Source organism: Pleurodeles waltl, chromosome 11 (assembly GCF_031143425.1).
Source record: "Pleurodeles waltl isolate 20211129_DDA chromosome 11, aPleWal1.hap1.20221129, whole genome shotgun sequence".
NCBI classification, from domain to species: Eukaryota; Metazoa; Chordata; class Amphibia; order Caudata; family Salamandridae; genus Pleurodeles; species Pleurodeles waltl.
Genome location: NC_090450.1, coordinates 265,413,498 through 265,433,419, shown reverse-complemented (window position 1 = coordinate 265,433,419; position 19,922 = coordinate 265,413,498).

Sequence of the window (19,922 nt, the reverse complement as noted above, 5' to 3'; positions counted from 1 at the left end):
CGTCTGATATTATGTCCACCTTTCTGCAATGGAATGCACCTACGCAGAGATATGTTTTTAAAGTTATGTGCGATACTCTCGCTAAAGAATGGGAGGATATGAATTTGGGTTCGGTCCCACAGGATCTGTTAGATGTTCAGGCTGACTTTGACAAAGGACTTATTGTGGGTCCTAAGGTTGAAAACGCTGTCAGAACACTTATTTCTTTCTTTCAGATCCCTATTGTTCTCACAGACTTTTCCCGATTCTGATCCTTCAGTTAGGACAGCACTGAAAAACTATCCCATGAGAGAGGTTTCTCCAATATGGAAGGAAGAAGTTGCAGCAGCAGGTGCTAATCCAGCTATTCCTGCGCATTTTCAGCGCATATGGATACATGTCCCCTGGAAAAGGTCTGAAGTTTTACCACTTAAACAGTCACTACCAGATCCACGCAAAAATCCTGCTGGTTACTATAAAGAGTTGTCGCAAACAGTTGATGCATGTACTATGAATCTAGCAGATATTGACATGTTGATGGGAAATGTAGTTCCACAGACAATATGGGCTAAAATTCGTAGAGAGGATCACGCTCAAGAATTAGGCGGCGATTGGAACGCTATTATTGCCGCAGATAGAGGTCAAGTAGGTGGTGCAAAGCCCGATGTTTTGATCTCAGAACTCCCTGGTAGGATTATTACATTAATGAAAACAATGATGCCTGCTTTGAGAGTTAATTGGGATAAGCTAGCAGCATGTAAACAAAAGAAAGATGAAAGTGTTTCCGATTTCTTTACCCGATTCGAGGAGACATTCATTGATCACAGTGGTCAAGATATGGCTACAGAAGGGGGACAGCGATTATTTGTGGATAAGTTTGTATATAACTTGCTTCCTGAACTATCACACAAGCTAAAAGACTCCGAGAGTTCATGGGCAGTTTCTTCTTCCGCCCAGATATTGGCTACTGCACAATATTATGAAAATAGAGACAAAGAAGAAAGGGAAAAACATGAGAAAAAGACGAAAGAATTAAAAACTAAAGTTCTCTTGCAACAGGCTTATCCTCCTCGTTATGTTCAGCCTCAGTTTCAACAGCCTCCGCAGTTTCAGAGGTGGTATCAAAAGCCTGAACCATTCATTCCAAGACCTTTGCTAGGTCCCAATCAATGTGCTTATTGTAGGGAGGAAGGTCATTTTAAGAACAATTGTCCGGCATTGTTGCAGCGTAATGGAGCAACATCTGCTTCACGAGGTCGTGGTGATCTTCAGTCAGCAAATAGAGGTAGAGGTCGAGGTGTGTTAACCCAAGGGCAGCGTTCTTTTGTTCCTCCAAATTCCGGAAATTACTTTGACCAGCAAAATGTTAGGTCTACACAGTATTACAGTGAGGATCAGTATATTGAAGGAGGGAATGAAAGTCTTCATTTTGAATAGGACAGCCATGGACAAAGTAAGGGGGTTACGTCAATTCCAGTGGATCAGAATGGACCTTATGTTAATGTCACTACAATGGGTGTTTCAGAGCCATTTCTTTTAGATACTGGTGCCATGAGAAGCTCTATCATTCATTCTAAACTCCCTGGCGCACCTTTGTCTGGCTTAACGAATGTATCTGTAGGATTTTCTGGCGCCCCTGTTCGCAATCCAGTTTCTTGCCCTTTGCCTGTTTCAATAGGCCCTTATGATTTAGAAGCTTCGCTTCTTCTGACGAATGGTTGTGGTGAGAATCTGTTGGGTTTAGATCTATTAAAAAGAATGCATGCTACGATATATTGTTCACCTTCTGGTGTATACCTCACTCTAGGACAGAAAATGACTAGTCCAATGTACTTATCAAAAGATCAATTTCCACCTGAATTGCTTTCTCTTCCCGAAACGCTTTGGGCTACGGGTCCGAATGACGTTGGTTGTCTTGAGATCCCACCTTATGTTGTTACTCTTAAACCCAATGCTGAAATGCCACGTATTCCGCAATACAGAATCTCTACTGAAGGTGAGAAAGCACTTCTGGAAATTGTCCATGATTTGATTCAGAAGGGTGTGGTTGAGGAAACGAGAGGAAATACATGTAACAGTCCTGTTCTTCCGGTTCTTAAACGCACTGATCCTTCTCAGCCTCCTGTTTATCGTTTTGTAATTGATCTTCGGGAGGTAAACAAGATTGTCGTACCGCAGTTTCCTGTAGTCCCAGATATCACTGCTCTGTTGACGATGATACCTTCTACAGCGACTTGGTTTTCAGTTATCGATTTAAAGAATGCTTTCTTTAGTATTCCCATCGCCGAAGAGAGTAGAGATATTTTTGGTTTTTCCCTCGGAGGCCGAAGCTTCCGGTTTAAACGCGCACCTCAAGGTTATTGTGAAAGTCCCTCTGTTTACAGTCAAGCTCTAAAATGTCATCTTGATGCCTTTTCCTTACCGTCCGGTGCCGCTCTCATTCAGTACATGGATGACTTATTATTTGGGTCATCTCTTGTCAAAGGAGGGACGACGATTGACCCCCGAACGAATTCAGGCAATTGCACAAATGTCAGTGCCATCCACACAAAGAGAGGTACGTGCCTTTTTGGGCATTACTTCTTATTGTAGACAGTGGATTCCGAGTTTCTCTTTATTGGCTAAACCGCTGTTGGCGCTAACTTTAAAAGATACGCCTCAGCCTCTTCCGTGGACTGACGAATGTCAGAAGAGTTTTACTGATTTGCGTATTGCTTTGTGTTCTGCTCCTGTATTGGGTACTCCTGATTACAGTAAGCCCTTTACGCTCTATGTCCACGAAAGAGAGGGTTGTGCATTGTCAGTCTTAACGCAGCGTTTTGGAGATCAACAGCGACCATGCGCATATTTCTCAGCTACGTTAGATCCAGTAGCTAAAGTATTGCCTAGTTGTCTTAAGGCGACAGCGGCATCAGCAATTTCTATTCGACAGTCTGCTGGAGTAGTGCTAGATAATACTCTCATTGTTATGGTGCCACATGCAGTGGATATTTTACTAAATAGGACAAAAACGCAGCATCTTACGAGTGCTCGGTTGTCCGGATATGAGCTGACGCTTTTGGCTAGTCACATACACATCAAACGATGTAATACCCTGAATCCAGCTACTTTGTTGCCTCTTCCAGAAGAGAGAGATGTCTCTGAACAGCATGATTGTTTTCTCCGTACTGAAGAAGAGACTAAGGGTAGAATTGACCTAAAAGACACGCCATTAGTGAATCCAGATGGAACACTATGGGTAGATGGTTCTTGTTTCAAGCTCCCGAATGGAGATACAGTTTCAGCCTACGCTATTACTACTTTGCATACGATTGTGGAGACAGCACGCATTAGACATAATTCAGCTCAGGCAGCTGAATTGATAGCCTTAACTAGAGCGTGTGTTATCCGAAGGAAAAAGAGTAAACGTGTACACTGATAGCCAATACGCTTTTGGTGTAGCGTTTAACTTTGGGCGTTTATGGAAGGAAAGAGGATTCTTTACTTCCCATGGTACTAAGATACAACATGGTCAATTAGTGACTGAACTTCTTGAGTCACTTACAATGCCTACTCAGATAGCGATTGTGAAGTGTAGTGCACACAAAAAGATTGTGGACGATGTTGGTCGAGGAAATGCATTTGCAGATGAGGTAGCGAAAAAGACAGCCAGAGACAACACAAGTCGAATGTATGTTGCAGGTCCCGCAAACTGCGTAAGAGAAAAGGGAATGTGTGAAGATACAGTAGAGAGTGTGAAATCAATTCAAGGAGAGGCTACGGAGAATGAGTTGAGAAGGTGGAAGGAAAGTACAGGAATGTTAGATGAGATGGGATGTTGGGTTGAATTATCAGAACATCAACGTTGGCTGTGACCAGATGCTTATGTACTACCTGTAGTTACTATGGCACATGGTCCAGCTCACCTAAGTGCAAAAGGAATATGTAAACTTCTGGCTCCAGTGTGGCAAAATGAGGGGATCCCAAAGTGTGCAAATAATGTAGTAAAACATTGTATTGTTTGCTTGATGTACAATCCGGGAAAGCGAACCCCAACTCCAGCAGGTCATTTTGCTCCTCCGACATATCCATTTGAGGTGTTGCAGATCGATTATATTCACATGGAACGATGCAACAACCTCAAATATGTTCTGGTGGTAGTATGTGCTTTTTCTAGATGGGTAGAAGCCTACCCTCTGAAGGACAATACTGCTTTATCAACTGCCAAAATACTTTTGAAAGAATTCTTCCCTAGGTTTGGTTTGCCGCGCATTGTCTGGAGTGACAATGGGAGCGAATTTGTGGGTCAAGTCATGCAAAAAGTTTGTGCAGGTCTTGGCATAAAACAGAAGTTCCACGCGGCGAATCACCCACAGTCGGCTGGTTTAGTAGAATGCTACAATGGAACCTTGAAGCTTAAAATTGCTAAGGTTCAAGCTAGCACAGGACTTAATTGGCCTGATGCTTTACCATTGGCTCTTCTGTCCGCCAGAACAGCAGTACACTCTCGTTTGGGGCTTAGCCCTTACGAAGTGATATTTGGTCGCCCAGCTAATGTATGGGGAGTTCCTCGCCCTAAGAAATACTCAGACTTGCCATACCCGATGTTGATTGACTACTTGCATGACCTTACAACTAAATTGCGTGTTCTTCATCAACAGGTTCAGAGTGCTCTACCAGAGGCTTCCACAGACCCAGGTCATTCCATCCGACCAGGTGACTGGGTCTGCACGAAAAATTTCCAACGACAGAGAAATTTGGAGCCCAGATGGAGAGAGCCACGCCTGGTTCTTTTGACCACAAGAACAGCAGTTAAAGTCGAAGGAAAGAAAAACTGGGTGCATGCCGTGCACTGCAAGAAAGTGCCTTTGCCTTTGGCTTTCGATCAGTGGGTCCGTAGAGGCATCAGTGACTCTGAAAGTGAGAAAGTTCCGCAATTTGTACCATTCAGTGATGCGCGTCTAATTGGAACACTTTCTGAGAAAGAGGACGACGACATCCTTCAAGAAGCAATACCATCGCATCGTCGCTTGAACACGACAAATCCAGGAACATTGTTTCAAAACCAGACTGCCTCTGGACAGGAACGCTATAATTTGAGACCAAGACCAAAGAACTTGTAACTTTCTCTCCTATGTAGTACTCTATCCCGGTTGCAGGGTCACGGTAGGAGTCTTAGTCACGACCTGAGTAAGTGGCAATAGGCCTGCAGGACCTCACAGTGTCATAGGACGGTAGATAATCGTGACTACAGTGATTGAGGAAGATTGCCGTGAGCATCCACTTAGAAAGATGGAGGCTACATTAGATAAAAGAGAAAGTAAAAATGTAAAGAATAATTGTAAAGAAATATATAGTCGTTGTAGTATTGCTCTATGCATCATTATATTGTCGTGTATTCTTTTGGCATCTGTAAACTGGATCATTATTACTCTGCAGCAAAAAGTTGTCTCTTCTCCTACCTCTACATCTTCTTCTACTATCTCTCCGCACCTATTTCACACTCTTCCCCAGCATGAACTCATCAGAAGAACTGAATACTTTAACAATTCCTTCGTCCAGTTGTTACATCAACATCAGTTAGTGATCAATACAACTGACTGTTGGGTGTGTGGACTCATACCACATACAGTAGAAAATGGAATGCCATATTTAGTTCTTCCATTCTCCTATGAAGGTTCCGCTTGGGCTTATTTTGTCATTTTCAATAATGCATATCAAAGTAAAATTAAACAACCTGTCAGTTCACATAGTGTTGGTTCAGATTTCAGTCATAGTTTATTGATAAAGGGAATGGTAGCTATGGCTAAAATCATGGAAAAAAGTGAAGCTTCCATAGATGAAAGAAAAGCATATACCAATTGGAACATAACTAATTACATTTCCAGCCTCAATGATAAGGTTAAGCAAGGAAAATCTCCCCCGATACGGGTCATACCCCAACAAGGAAATTTCTGTCTGCAAATAAATGGTAGAACTCCAAACACCAGACAAAGAGAAAGTTTATGTTCCCATACATATGTTTATTCAGCCATGAATTCACCGCCGTTAGTACCATCTCAAGGTACATACTTTGTTTGCCACGATAGGGCTTATACATGGTTGCCAGCTGATTTTTCTGGTACTTGTTATATAGCCTTTCTTCTTCCCCCTACATACACCGCTCCTGCGAATCATCATAAAAATAGATATGGCAGAGGGATTGTGGATTCGAAAGACACAGCAGGACAAGAGGGAGGAGATTTCCTCAAAGGATTTCTTCCCTTCTGGGGTCCAATGGCCAACAGCAGAAATATAAGGCAATTGGTTCGTGTCGTAGAAACCACCATAGACATCACTGTAGGAGCTTTAAGTAACATTACAGCTGAACTACAGGCTGATCGTCTTATGACCTTGCAGAACCGTGTTGCCTTAGACTTTGTTCTTGCGGACCGTGGTGGAGTATGCAAATTGATCGGATCAAGTTGCTGTATTTTCATACCTAATGACGCTCCGACAGTATACCAAGCTATCTCTAAGTTACACATAATCTCCGAGTCGATTCATCAGGACGAAGGAGATTGGTCCTTTTCAGAGTGGTTTTGGGGATTACTGTCCAAATGGGGTTGGAAGGTATTGACATTCTTTGGAGTAATTTTAGCTTTTATATTCTCTTGTTGTCTTTGTATGCACTGCGGTCCTGCCGTCTGCAACCTATGTGCTACTGCATGTATTCCCAAACCCAAGTCACAAAGAGCAGAGAATATCAAAATGATGGTACAGCAACAGCTTGATGACCTCATGGCCATAGACATCGACTCAGATTAACATGAGTTTGTGTATCTTGCCTGAGTTCTGGCAAAAGGAGGGTCTGAGGAAATTCGATTTTTAATACGATCGTATCGACCCGCCATTTTGTGGCCCGCCGCCATTTTATGTTGCCTTCACTCAGGCAGCACAGCGAACGAAGTCCATTCTGCCTTTTCTGCTTATTCTGCAACATGGTGTTCAAAACAGTCTTCTGCCTCTATCTTTACAAGGCTGGTATTAAGGTCTGACCGAGTACACTAATCCCTGTCTGGTTTTCTAATCCTTGTTTCAACTATCTGTAGGCTCACACTATTCTCCGCCGATCTTATCTTATCGTCTGGCCTTCGCTATCCTTTGCTAGTATTCTCTCATTTCACAACTGTCTTCCAAACGCACACAAACTTATCGCACCACATGCAACTTCGTTGTGGATCGGTTAATGAATTAGTTCAAGGGAGGGGTGACAAACACAGCTGGAGGGGAGGCAACCTTAAGTCACTTGATACTTTGTTCTGTCTTGTTTTCCGACATTTCTATTGACTCTGTTCTATCTTTACGTTATTCTTACTGGCTCCTTTCTATGTGTTCTGGGAGTGTATGTAGTTAATAAATGTTTTTATACGGTATATAAGATTGTGCGCCACAAAGTAAAGTGGCAGTCTCCTGAGAACATACCTTGTGTACTTCTTGGACAACTGTACTAGCTGCAGCTAATAAAATCTGATCTTTTACGCCTGACAGAGTGTCCCGTGTCTCTGTTAGTTGAGGCAGGTGAATCCAAGGAGATTTCAGGCGTACCCTGCGCCGCCAGGCCCATAAGGTTCTGGTTCTTCATGACCATGGCAGGCTCCCTGCGCCTTCAGTTATAGAGCACTGGGTCGCATTAAGGAAACGGGTTGTTATGTGCACTTAGATAGATCCTGAAAATTCCATTCATATTTAATATTGGTAACATTACTAAGAAATTAGGGCAAATTTGTCAAAGGGTCTGTGTTGTCCTTGTGTCACACAAGGGGATGCAGGGAAACAGAAAACCTAGAATGAGATTTATCTAGCCATACAAGTCTACATTGCTTGGCCATGCTCTGGTTGGTAAATCTGGAGTAACATAGGGCCAAAGCAAGTTGCTGCCTTGCGTTATTCTGTCTCAGGTAGGTAATGAATAGAGCATGGGTGTTCTCATGCTCCCAAACATGGTTTTAGGTGCAGTCTAAGATTTCCCATGAGTGGTAGATCTGGGAATGCATCAAAATGCTACGCCTTCACAAGTTAGGTGTAGTGAGGGGAACTATAATTATTTCACCTTGTTTTTCCTCTTTCTATGTGTGCTGCAGAATGCAGCACATGTAGAAAGAGAAATAAAGCCTCAATGGATTGTTTACGTGCATGAAGGTGTCTCTTACTGCACAAAAACAAGTCTACCCATAACACAGGCACCATTGCAGCATGGTGAATGGGTGCCTGTGTTGGTAGTAGGCAGCGAATAGTGTGCCAGCATAAGTATAGAGCATGATGCACCTTATCTAGAAAGTGCATTCTGCCCTCTCCTTTTCATGCAACGCAGCAAGGCGTCTTGCTGCATTGCACTGCGCGAATAAATGATAAATATGACCGTTAATGTTTGGATGCCCCAATATAGTTGCTGTTACATGACATGACGTGAACATGCACGGACATGACCTTGAGGTGCTTTCTCCATGCTAATAATATCACACGGAGTAGAATGCCACCCCAGTTCAGAATGCTTCAGAACACATCACACACCAAGCCCTGCTTCTCTGACCTGACTTATGCCATACACAAGTCCAGCAAACTATATTCTCCTGATTCATCTTTTGGAGTAAAACTGATCACTGCACTTCATCATGTTTTTACTTCGGGTAAATACCCATTTCGCTCTATAGGCCCTAAACTCATGTAGTCTAAATGGAGGAGAGGGTTCAGTAGGAGCTCAATCTGCTTCTTTTGTTATTTTTGTTTGGACTGTACCAAGGAATTTGCAATTCTGTGACCTTTGCTCTACTATCATTTCATTTTCGGTAAATACATCTGGCATTACTCTCATTATCTTTTCTCCCACAGGGTAGCCGTACATTTTACTCACCCACACACTGACATTTCTAATCAGACAACTAGTAAACGAATGCCCATCGCTCTTTTTTTTATGTTTGGCAATTCTTTATTGAAGGATCAAAAAAAGACATTACGAAAAATGGAGAGGGAACAGCGAACTCAAAAAGGCAATAGCAAAACAATTATACAGTGACAATGAATACAGTTCGAAATAAAGCAAGTCATACGCCACTTGTCATGTTCAGAGCCCCCAAAATAGATACCTTTAAGAGACGGGGAAGGGTAATAGCGAGAAGATCATGCGGATCTGTAATGGCGTATAAAAACAGCCATAAAGAAAAAAAGCAAAGTCCAGAACAAAACAAAACGGCACTGAGAGAGAAAAAGCCCATACTTAAACTCACTAATCAAAAGGGGGAACGGTGTGAGAGAGGAAGGGAAGGAGGAGGGAGAAGGGAGAGGAGAGGGAGCTGAGGTGAAGAGAAAGAAAGACAAAGACAAAGAGCAACATGAAAGAGAGGAATAGGCGGAGGAAGTGAATACGAAAGAGAAAGAGAAACTGATATTAGAAACACATCTGCAGGGTGGGCATGACCGGGCAGATCCACGCTGCTGGTTCCAATGCAGTGTAATGTAATGCAGCAACCAATCAAACTGAAAGGGGTGGGTGCACACACAGCAAAGGGCTAACAAGCAGCGTTGTGGCGAAAGGGCGCCCAGGTGTGGAGAAAGGCTTCATTTCTGTCCTGGAGGTTGTATTATGACTCACTCATAGGAGGCCGTCTGATACATTGCCAAGAACCGCTCATAGGGGGAAGGAGGTGTGGGGGGGAACGCCAATGGCAGAGAATACATATCTTAGACATTTGAGCGCGGTATGCAAGAGGCAGCCCTGCAGGCAGCAGAAGTCTGGGAAATCCATGAGGTCATGTAAAAAGATCAGGGGTGAGAGAGAAGGGTCGTGACCAGAATGGTCTCAGTCATATTACCTGCTGTTTCCCAGAAAGGCTGTATCGCGGGCAGTCACAGTGGATGTGTAGTAGATCACAGTGATCATGGGGACAGCACCAGCAGTTTGTGTGGGGCAACAGCCCTGCTGCTTGCAGCTTCACAGGGGTACAGTGCCAATTATGCAGCGATTTAAAAAAGAAACATTTCAAGTGTGTCTCCCTCGTCCCATGGTCAAGTGCCTCCAGAAGTTTGGCATAGCCCTCCGCCTCGTAGTCCATCTACAGCCTGGCTTCATATACAGAACGGAGGTTAGTGAGTAGGGGAAAGGAGAAAAGATGACGACTCAAACAGCTATAGAAACCAGACATCACACCATGGAAATTACCCCATGTCCCAAGGTAGGAGACTACAGGGGAAGGTTGGAGGACCCAGGGTCACGCGTCTAGGCAGTGGTTAAGACAGTGCCGTAAATGGAGGTATCTCCAAGACTTGCGATGTGGGAGGACAAACTTATTGTGGAGCACGTGAAGGACCTGAGGGCACCTCTTTCAATTATCTGACTGAGGCTGCTGATGCCCGCTGAGTACCAAGTTTCTCAGTCCAGCATCTCCCCACCTATACGCAGGCTGGTGTAATTCCACAGTGGTGTATGCTCATGAAGAAGGGGATCCACCCCGAGGAGGTGGTGGGCTCAGCGTCACTACTTTACCATGGCCTACAGCATCAGGTTTGTGAGGCCAGGTGTAGGAGGGCCACCATTCAAAAGTGGGTGCAACCCCTGCGGACAATCCAATAATGTGTACTCCACCAGGGCCCACAGCAGTGGGTCCGGAGGCCCAGGAATCATATAAGCAAGCTGTGATAAGTGTAGGGCCAGAGCATAGTGCTCAACCGAACGGAGACCCTGGCCTCCACTCAAGCGATGGGTCAAGAGCTTGGTGCTGGACAAACAGGAGCAGGAGGAACCCCTGACAAAAGACCGTATGCTCTTGTCCATGTAGCATTGTAAGGCTGGAGGGACATGTGAGGGCAACATTTCAAGAATGTAGTTGTAGTAATGTCACCTTTCTCACGTCCTGTACCCTTCCTCATAATGAGTGTCCAAGGTGGGACCACTTCTGCATATCCAGCTTCATTCGGGCCAGCAGGGGTTCAAGGTAGTCCGCCACTATACTGTCAAGCCCTCTGTTTATGTAGACCCCTAGATACTTGAGGTATGAGGGTTTACACTGGAAGGGGTAGACGGATACTGCCTCACAGGGGGACATGAGTGAAAGGAGTAGTGCCTCGCTCTTGTGACAGTTCACCCGGTAGCCTGAGAGTGGCGCAAAGACAGATAGAATAAGGATATCTAGCAGGGCCAGGAGGGAAAAAGGAAGGTCTGAGAGGGGACGCAGGACATCATCTGCCTAAAGGTATACAGTTGACATCACGCCCGGGATAGGAATGCCAGTGAGGAGCAGAGATTGGCAAAGAAAGGCTGCAAGGGGTTCCATGGCTAGAAAATTAGCAGGGGTGATAACAGGAAGCCCTGCCAAGTCCTCATCCAGATCAGTAACGGGTCCCAGAGAAACCCTCCACAGTTAACTTGGGCAGTAGGTGAAAAGAAAGAAAGAAAGAAAGAAAAGAAGAAAGGAAGGAAGAAAGAAGGACTGAAAGAAAGAAGTGAGAATGGAGAAAGGAAGAACAAAGATATAAAAAATAAGAAGGAAGGGGAGGGGCACAAAAAAACCCCTTAGACATGGGAGGAGTGTGGGCAACCTACTATAAGAGTCAATAAAGTGAAAGAAAGGAAAGGAAAAAGGAGAAATAAAGGGGAAAGAGAAGAGGGGAGGAGAAAAGGAAAAAAATAACAATCCAGCACTAAACCGAGGTCTGAGGCCTCAGGGAAAGCAGGTGGTTGTAAACCGTGGATCCAAGCTTGCGGGTGAAGCAGGCCGGAGGTCCCACAGAGCGACGGAGGAAAGAAAACACACACTAAAGAACGAGGTCAATAGTATACCAGGGGGCTGAAAGAAGGGGGTGTGAGAGCAACGAAAAGGCTGCCCCAGGGGTGGTGAGGGAGCAGAGAAGGCATAAAGATAACATTCAGCTGTGTCAGCTAAGAGGGACAGGGGAACATATCATCGGAGAACAACATTAATCATAACTTTTCAGAAGCAACCATCAAACGACATGGCAATTAAATGGAGCAGAAAAGAGGTATGCAGTCAAGACCTTATCCATCCATCCATCCATACTGAGGATGCCAAAGGGATCATTGTGCTGCTGCCAGGGCAGCGTAATAGCATTCGTGGCAAGGAGAAGCAAGCCTCAGCCCTCAGTTTAGGTGGGTTTCAGTGGGGATCCAGATTTGTCGCTGCCCTGGTCTTGAGTAAGGGCTGCCACCACTTTAAGGGTCATGTCTGCTGTCCTGAGACTGGGTCGGTCATTTGACGTCCCTGCCCTGGTTGGGGCCTCCACCGGAGCTCCTGCCGGAGGTAGTGGGGGGAGGGGATACCCCTGAAGGGCAGTAAACAGCCAGCTAGCCCAGGAATGCAAGATCTATATCATAGTCGGAGAGTCCATCCAGATGGGAACATAGGACATCATAGTCAAAAAAGTCTCTGGAACTGCCATCCTTTGTGATTCACATACGGGAAAGCTCGAACAGTCCAAACTTGAGGTCCAGTTTTTGCAACTGATGCCAGACAGCCAAAAATGCCTTTCTCTTATTGTCTCCTGTGAAAAGTCAGCTGTAATGCGGATCTTGTTCGCCTCAAAGACGTACAGACCATGGGAGCGGACAGCGGCTAGAAATTGTCGCACCTGCTCACTGTGAAGGACGCAGGTTATGAGGGGATGTGCCCTTTCCGATGAGACCAATGCCGGACCGGCACGGTGAGCTCCCTGTATCTCCAGGTGGGAGAGAAGGTGAGTCCCATAAGCATGGAAAGGAGGCACTTGAGGAAGCCTCTAACATCGGTGCCCATTCCGGGAATCCAAAGAAGCGGACATTGTCCCTTCGACTTCTATCTTCCAGGTCCATGAGCTTGTTCCGCAGGAACAAAAGTTATGGGTCCCTGTCTCGTATGGTGTTGAGACGGTCCTCCACCACCATGAGATGGTGCTCTATCCCCTCCATCTTGTCCTGCCACGTTGGCTCGGATGGATTTGCTCTCAGTGGTGATGTCTGAGATTTTCGAGTCCACGCCTTCCCGGTGGCGGCCAACTGCAATGTCCTCTTGTAAAATGTGCTCCGTTGTGGTATGCTGCTGTGGACATGGGGCAACTCCAGCAGATGGGGTGGTAGACAACACCAGGGGGGTGGCCAGGGGTTGTTGTTGAGAGACTGCCTCCAAGAATAGAGGCTGACAGGAGAATTTGCCAGAGGGCTTCACCAAGTCAAGGAACAGAGAGAAGGAAAAGTTTGATCTCCCACAAGGACACCTCAAGGTGTGGATGGCAAATGGTCAGTCCCCTGTGAGGGAAATTGGGGAGACATAGGCATTCAAGGGGCAAAGAATGCCTGTGGGGTGGCGCACCAGGGAGAAAGCATCCAAGCAGGACAGTGCACCCCAGGTCCGTCCTCGTGTATTTTGGGGGGAGTGGGTTAACTCTCCAGTGGGGATCACTCCGATAGCAAGGTCAAGAGAGGTGGGTGAAGCAGTACAGCGAGGAAGACCCCAGGTCCAGGAGATTCTGTAGAGGGACCCATGGGATGATGTTGTGCAGCACAACATGGGGGCTGAGCATTCAGGGGCCCCCCATCCAGGGGACTAACATGACCAAAAGGGCTGTTGTGTCTCCATAAGGAGCACCTCACCTACCCCGGGGGCTCTCTGTCCAAGAATGCAGAGCCTAGATCGGAAGTGCAACTCCCAGGAGGCCACAGGTGGAGTAGCCGAGTGCGCAGCCATGCATAGTAGGGCAGATAGGGTTGGATGTGGCGTACGAAGGTTGAGTGGCCCTCGGAGAAAGCAATGATGGAGGTGCAGAATAGGCTGCAAGCTGCTGTGTGGTCAGGCGTCTCCAGGACAGGCCCCCATGGCAGTGGGCTCCCGGTGTGTGGGAGAGAGGCCCAGCCATGTAAGAGCAACCCTAAGCAGAGGAGCAGGGGAGGCCTGTACAATGTCCCAGTCCTTGGAAGGAAAGGCAATAGAGTGGTGTTAGAAATGGGGTTTCTGGTTGGCTAAGGAATGCACCTAAGCCGGGCAGAACCCACCCACTCTAGTCAGAGCAAGGGAGTTACATGTCCAAGATAACCCCTCGTCACCCGCTTGGTAGCTTGGCACGAGCAGTCAGGCCTAACCCAGAGGCAATGTGTAAAGCAATTGCACTACACACACACCAAACATGTGACGCACTATCTCCACCACAAAGGAAACACAACACCAATTTATATAAAAATAAACTGTATTGTACACAACATCATTAGACCAAACACAGGTCAGTAATACCCTGCTACCTAAGCAATTGTTAGAATGTAACACAATACTATTACTCTGCAGAAATCAGCAGTAGTTACACATAACACACAGGTTACTTATTTTTCCGCAACATAAGCAGTAGTCCGGAAAACATTACTATAGAAATGCACTTGTCATGAAAGTACCATAAATGCCCATACCAGGAACATTAGAAAACATATGGCAAGACATCAAACCATATTAGCATAGAATACCCATAAAAGGAACAACAGTAAATATATGGCACAGCATAAAAAGAACCAGGTTGGCATAACATTCTCAGCATGCCTATAAAAGGAACATAAGGAAAATACAGACAAGGCCTGAGCAGCAAATATATCCATTTAAATGTCACCAAAAGTACCTGTTTTTAATGATGGTGGCACCTCCAGTGCCATTAAGTAGGAAAGGGGGCCCCTGTGCGCCTCCACACCAAAACAGGAGCCGCTTTGTGATTAGGGGCGGGTGCAGCATGCACCCCCTCTATTCTGATATCGGCACCCCCACCACCCGGGTGGGTGGGCGTTAGGCACAGCCACACAGCAAAAGGGGTCAATTGTGCGGGGAGCCTCCAATGAGGCTTCCTTCCCTTCCCATCCTTGGAACAACAAAGGGCCCGTGGGGGAGAGCCTCCGATGAAGTTCCATTCCCCACCCATCCTTGCAAGCAGCAAAGGGCCTGGTGGGGCGGGGAGCCTCCGATGAGGCCTCCTTCCCCACCCATCCTCGAACAGCTGACTGGCCCGCACCCGATCTGGTGCGCAAGTCAGCTGCAGCCCACCCGGGCCGCAGCAGTAATTCATTAGTAATTGGGGCCCGTTGGTGCCCCAGGGGTGCTCCTTGGAGCACGCTTCTCCCCGGGGGCACTGCTAGGGGAGTGCTTGCCCTATTCTTCTTCCTGCAGGACAGCGCAGTATGACACGGTCGACGCTGCAGCCCTCCTGGGCTGCAGCGGGGATTTCCGCTACCCAGCAAAGAGTGCTCTTCAGACGCTATCAGCAGGGATCGAAAAGCACGCCCAAGGTGCTACATGCAAGGGACCCAAATCCTTCTCCATGCACTATAGGCAATAAAACAGGAGCGCTCCTCCCACGTTGCAGCAGGTGATGGGTTCAAGGCCCACAGCATCCAGGCCCTGGGGGACCAAAAAGATGGAGCACAGGGTGGCAGGGCCCAGCAGTAGGCCAACACCAAGTGGGTGCAGACAATGGCAGTTCCTCCAAGTGTCCAAACAGGTCACAGGTCAGCACAGCAGCAGCAGTCCAAGGCGGTCCCTGGTGAGTCCCTCCAGCAGCATTCTGTGTCCAGTTACAAGCATGTTTAAGTCCAGAGGGCAGATTTATAATCTGTTTGTGCCAAATTTGTGTCATTTGTTTTGCATAAATTCAGCGCAAACCTAACTCCATATTTATATTTTGATGTTAGACATGTCTAATGTCAAAATACAGGAGTTTGCACCATTTTTGGATGGGTACACCTACCTTGCGTCAATGAGATGCAGGGTAGGCATTCCCATCTAAAAAATGGTGCTATCCCCGTAGCCCCATGTTTATCCCCCTGTGCTAAAATGATGTGGGAGGAGGGGCCAAATAATGGTGCAAAGCTTGCTTTGCACCAATATTGAACGCCTGGTTCAGACCAGGCGTACGGGACCTGGTGACCCATTTCCATTGTGAAACACCATGGAATGGGTCCACAGGTGCCATTCCAAAGCCCCGGGAACACCCCTCACCCCCACCAGAGGGACACCGGAGGATGGGGGACCCCATCCCAGGTAAGTCCGGGTAAGTATTTTTTATTTTTATTTTTGCCATTGGGTGCCCTAACTTGAGGCCCCCTGGATAGCACAGGGTGCAATGGCCATGCCCAAGGGACACTTGTCCCCTTTGCTGGCCATTGGAGGTGGCGGGCATGACTACTGTCTTTCCTAAGACAAAAGTCCTGTATTTGGTGGCTGTGCGCCTTGAAATGGCGCTAGTCTGGTTAGAGGCATTTTTTTGCCTCTAACCAGGCTAGCGTCATTTTTTGATTCACAACCTCCTCCTTCCCTATCGCCACCCGGACCCAGCTAGCATCTTCTTTTAAGAGGCTAGCCCAGGTTTAGCGCCGATTTGCACCACTCATTTATTATGGCGCCCGGCTTATGCTGTGGAATGGCGCAAAATGGCGCTAAACCTTTTGCCACAAAACTGTGTTTGCGCAGTTTTGTGACAAAAGTATAAACCAGGCCCAAAGTGTCTCCAATTTGTGGAGAAAAATCCCCTGTACTTATACTCAGTTTTGCAAGGGTTTAACAAAGAGGGGGAGAGGAGGTTTAAACCAGTTACAACTGGTTCTGGGAGTGCCACTCTCTCCTCCAGCACAGGCTCCAAACATCAGCTGGGGGTAAACAAGCCGTTTGTGTGAGGCCAGAGCACAGCCTTTATAGATGCAACTGTGCCCCGCCTCCCCTTCTCTCAGCCCAGGAAGACCATTCAAAATGCAGATGCATCCCTGTGACACCTCCACCCTCCCTGTGTACAGGCTGTCTGAAAAGTATGCACAAAGTCCAACTGTCACTCTGTCCAGACATGGATTGGAGTCAATGTGAGTCATAAGCACAGAGAAATGCTCACTTTCTAGAAGTGGCATTTCTGTAATGGTAATAAGAAACCCAATAACACACCAGTAAGCAGCGTTTCTCACCACCATTACAAACATGCCTATGCTACCCCTCATAAACCAGACAATACCCCCTACACGTAAGGCAGGGCATTTCCAATGTATCCTATGAGAAGGCAGCACTCACAGCAGTGAGAAACCAAATATGCTGTTTGTCACTACCAGGACAGACCACACAACGAGGCACATGTCCTGCCTTCTACATACATAGCACCTTGCCCATAGGGCTAGCTAGGGCCTACCTTAGCGGTGACTTACAACAAGTAAAACAAGAGTTCAGGACCTTGCAAGGAAAATTAGATGTCCTGTAGCAGTAAACTGTGCATGCAGGCCCTGTGCTAGCAGGCCTTAGACAGGTTTGAAAGGCTACTTCAGTGGGTGGCGCAAGCAGCGCTGCAGACTCACTAGTAGCATTTAATGTACGTGCCCTGGGTATAGGGATACTACTCTGCAAGGGACGTACAGGTAAGTTAAATGTGCAAATAAGGTATAAGCCAATCATACCATGTTTACAAGGGAGACCACATGCACTTTGGTACTGATTAGCAGTGATAAAGTGACCAGAGTCATAACGTCAGCCAAAAAGGGTCAGAAAAATTAGGAGAAGGCAAAAAGTTTGGGGAATGACAATTTAGAAAGGACCAGGTCCAACAGGTGCTGAAAGTCCACCCAAGTACGGGGATGTGTGGTGGTTAGAGGGGCCCCTGGTGACCAAAAAGTGATGCAGCCCCCACAAATGCAGCTGGGCAAGGGGTCCGTATTCTGAGGCACTCACCAGAGTATGTGGGGTGTAAGGCGGGCAGTGCCTGGAAGATCTTATGGGCCACAGTGGTGCCTCACAGCCCATCCCAAGATGGTGGTGCAAGGCCCTCTGTTGTGTTAGGCCGACCCACCTTGGTTCAAATTGGGGACCCGTTGCAACTTGCAAGGCTGCATTAATGAGGAAGTGCTGGCCGGTGAGTCAAAGATCCAAGCTCCCCACTGGGGCTGCCAGTAGGGACCTCACGACAGTATGCAGTAAGCATGGGGACACCAATACAGGCAGGTAGCATCCTGTGTGCTGCTCCTCTGTCTGGAGCAGGCCTCAGTAAGAGCGACTGGATCCCCAGTGTTGTGGGGGCTGCAGCAAGAGGCAGGCCCCTCACATGGGCACAGGAGCAGGGGCAGCAGTGACATCCGGTGCATGGTCAGCCCCCACAGCTTTCAGTGTCCTGCCGCAATCCCTAAGAGCACTCGGCATGCGGAGCCGAAATTGCAAGCTGCCTTCATCAACCGTGGCCAGATCACACCCCCATCATGCCTGTTCCTATGGTATTGACGGTGTTAGCTGTCACGATTTATCACTCCTTTGTTGATCGTAATACCCACATCCTTCTCTGGGATATTAGTTTATCACTTAACAGCCTGTTTGGTTGCCGTCCATATCCCTTCATATATGTCACGAATGGCCAAAAACAGCTCCAAATCATTGTTCTAAGCCTAAATGTTGTCCCTTTCCTTTGTTTCTGCTTATGCTCCACAAGGTACCCTCGTCCCTCATAAGTATTCTTTTTGAACAATTCTAACTTTTTCTGTCATTTTCCTGGACAGATTAAGAAAGACAATCCCTATACTTAAGTATAGATATATTAGATCTCTATTCAGGGGTGACTCTCTTCTCACCCTATTATTGTGTGCATATGCACGAGCACAGCGCCTCATTAGCGTGTTATCACCAGTTAGAATAACCTATTCCGTTCTCCTTGAAATAGCTGCTGTCGTAATATATTTGCTGTCTTAAAACTCCCCAGGTCTGTTCGCCAAGGACGGGCAAAACATATGCTGACTTGAACCACACAGCATCCCTTGACTTCTCTCATCTGTAAATAAGGGGCTGGACTAAGAAACTTTAGCCAACAAAATCCATAATTTATGACATTGCACCAGGGTACTGAATCGTGTTTTCATATTCTAATGCGTCATATAATTTAGACATGTTTTCTTTGTCATATGCTTTTCGTGGGGTGTTATGCAATTGTCTATGCTTACTGTTACTATGATGTGGGGAAATGGGCTCAAGCCCATGGTTCTAAGACTGTTACATACACCATCTAGTCATTTGAGCATAACAAGAATTATAGTAGGCTGTCACCCCAAGGGCATCTTCATTATTAACATTCCATGGTTAACACATACTACTTACACCATTAGCTGTGCACAGAGGTTTGTCTCCAAAGCCTTACCTACAACCACACCTTAAGCCAACCTGTTTCTGCACAGCCGACATTCAGCCATTTTCAGTAGAGTATGACCTCCACCCTAGCCCTGAGTCCAATAATACTCCAGTAATAAACACCCACTGTGTCCAGCTTTCATCAATGACAGCATATTTTCTCGTTAGGGCCTTTTTATGCGTACTAGTGGTTGCCAGACAAGCCTTAGCTTTGCATTAGGACCTGCTTTGAAGAATTTATAAAATAATAACCCAGGCTGTGTACAGCTCTTTACCTGTGCAGCAGCGATCATTGTCTGTGCCCAGCATAAGGAAGCTATTCCTTACAGCATACTGTTTTCAGCTAGCACAGAAGGAGTTGGCTGGAGACTGTGACCTTTGGCCACTTCTTGCACCCACCCCTGGGTAGGCAGTCAAAGGATGTATATACAAATACAGGCCCTATTTTCATAACATTTGGGCCCAATTTCAGAGGGCCTTGCGCCATTTTAACATCAAATTAGCGTAATATTTTTTTACCCTAATGTGGCGTTACAAGGCCAAAAACTCTCCACCATATTTACAAAGTGGCGCAATGCATGCATTGCACCACTTTGTAACCCTTTGGACCACATTATTTCTGCGCCAGGCATAATGTATGCAATGGGGGCGTTTCCTTCCAATCTAAGAGATTTTCTTGCGCCATTGTTTTGCACTTTTAATGCCTGCTCAGAGCAGGCGTTAAAAGGGGGATTCCATTGGTTTCAATGGGCCTATGGGTGCTTTGCAGTATTAGCGTCAACATTTTTTATGCTAATCCTGCAAAGCGCTGGACTAACATCAAAAATTATG